Source organism: Capsicum annuum, chromosome 3 (genome assembly GCF_002878395.1).
Source record: "Capsicum annuum cultivar UCD-10X-F1 chromosome 3, UCD10Xv1.1, whole genome shotgun sequence".
NCBI lineage: Eukaryota > Viridiplantae > Streptophyta > Magnoliopsida > Solanales > Solanaceae > Capsicum > Capsicum annuum.
Genome location: NC_061113.1, coordinates 151,459,631 through 151,462,432, shown reverse-complemented (window position 1 = coordinate 151,462,432; position 2,802 = coordinate 151,459,631).

Genomic DNA, 2,802 nt, shown 5'->3' with positions numbered 1-2,802 from the left:
AAAACCTGTATAAAAGTTTTGTAAAAATGGTATAGAACCAGTCAGTAAGTTAAAATGGCTACAAAGTGGAATTTAAATTCCATGGTCATTTTCAATGAAATAGTTTAATTTGAAGTGCAAATGTACAGTTATTATATAAATTATGTATCAAAACTGTATAATTTCCGTATAGAATATTTATGTATAAAACCTGTATAAAAGTTGTGTATAAATGGTATAGAACCAGTCAGTAAATTAAAATGGCTAGAAAGTGGAATTTAAATTCCATGACCATTTTCAAGGAAATAGTTTAATTTGAAATGCCGTTTCTGTCCTTTCCCCATCACTTTAGCCGACTGGCTACAACATGTCCACCTTTTCAATTATGGACCATTTTTTTTTAAACGGCCATGCCATGTCCTTTTTCCTTTACTTTTTAAGTACTTTTTCTTTCGATTTTTTTAATTTAATTTTTCTCTCTCCCAAATTTTAATTATTCAAATACATAATTGGACACCAATATATATATTACTACTTATGTATTTGAACTAACCAATTTAACAAAAATTAAGAAAAGAAAGCATCTGTCTTAAATGCATAACGTAATTAATGCTATATTTATGAAATTGTGATTAATGGATCCCTTAAATTTAGTAACAATCTTTCAATTCAAAATTTTAAAGGGGAAGGGGAAGAAACGATACTTCAAATTAAACTATTTCCTTGAAAATGGCCATGGAATTTATATTCCACTTTCTAGCCATATTAATTTACTGCCTGGTTCTATACCGTTTTTACACAACTTTTAACTAGGTTTTATACAAATCTTATACATAAATATTCTATACGAAAATTATACAGTTTTGATACTTAATTTATATAATAACTGTACATTTGCACTTCAAATTAAACTATTTTCTTGAAAATGAACATGGAATTTAAATTCCACTTTGTAGCCATTTTAATTTAGTAACTGGTTCTATACCATTTTTACACAACTTTTATACAGGTTTTATACAAATCTTATACATAAATATTCTATACAAAAATTATACAGTTTTGATACATAATTTATATAATAACTGTACTTTTTTTTACACGTTTTATACAACAATAATATAATTTGTATACACTTTCTATATATTGTACATATACATATTTGATAGAACTATACGATTTCTATACATATATCTTATATAGATTCATATTCTATTTAATAATTATATCCTTTTTATATAATTTAATTATTATTTCTAAACAATAAAAAAAAGCAGAATATTTGATCAATTTAAAAATTTATAGTAAAAAAAAATTGAAATATTTTTAAAAGGGATGAATTGCCCAAATTGAATATTGTATCAGTATTGTATATAGACTGCATCAGTATCGTATATGGACTGTATATGGACTACGTGGATCAAAATGACCCAAATTGAGAAAGATTAGGAAATGGCCATAAAATGACATTTGTTTAGCCGACTGGACATTATTTGTCCAAATGCCAAACTTGGGTTATAATTGGGCTATTATTTTTTAAAAAGGTCATAGAGTGTTCTTTTCTCAATTTTAAAACACCAAATCAATTTCCACGATCAGATATAGAGATTGAAGATCTCGGATTGATTTCGATAATTGAATTCGAATTGCATCCCCTATAATAATATACATTGCAAATCAATATTAGTTTAATATGCAACAAAACATTAAACAAAATTTTTCAATACTATACATATAAGCAAAACGGCTAGATTCTTTCATATACATAAGCGTGCTATGTATATAGGTTGAAATGACATAGCTCAGCAGGTCTAACAGAGGCCTATCCATAACTATGTTATGTATATCTTATGTCAATAAATGTGCAATTGCTTATGTACTCCATATACATAACATAGTAATGAATATGGGTTAAAAATAAAACAACTCATCAGTTCGTATGATATGCATATACATAACTCTGTTACGTATATGATTTTAAAATAAAACAACCCAACAATGTGAAGGACAATCACATACATTACACAATTATGTATATGGTGTGAAATAAAAACTCTCAGCAATGTCAAATTTCATACATATACATACATGTGCTATGTATCAGACTATAAATAACATAATGTATTCAATGTTAATCCGGGCTATCAGATTATAAGTCTTCACTGTTTTGATCAACCATATAGATAACATAGTTATATATATGGTGTGACATAAAAACTCTCATTTATGTCATATGCCATACATATACATATCAGTGCTATGTATCATATTATAAATAATTGAGCAATTTGATATCTGTATATATATATATATATATATATATATATATATGAATTCAAGATTGATCGACAATGTGATGGCTGCGTTGGTTGCTGGCCGTAGTAGCAGCCAGTCGGAGAGAAGAAGAAAGAGTCCACCACCGAGATTCATTGACTGATATATTTTTATGAATGGGATGAAGAATAAAGGGGAGGTTGAGGCGGCGACTAAGAGATGAAAGGGATTGGAGGGGGCAGACTGTGTGGTTCGCCAACAGAGGTTGATTGTATCCAAAGTGCGTTGATTAAATTTGACTTCATTATTAAGTTGTCGATTAGATTAATCATAGACAATAGTTATTGCATCTGGCTTTTCAGAAAAAATTAACAATATTCGACTGGCCAACTGCCACCTCTCCGTGGACCCCATCAACCCCTATTTTTCCAAATAAAAGGTTATAGTAGTGGAATTAATTGAGATTAAAAAGATCTATATAATTAATTGAGATTCCTTGATTTTAGGCACTCTTTGAGGAGCATTAAGTGGAAGAAAAGGGTAGGTGAGATA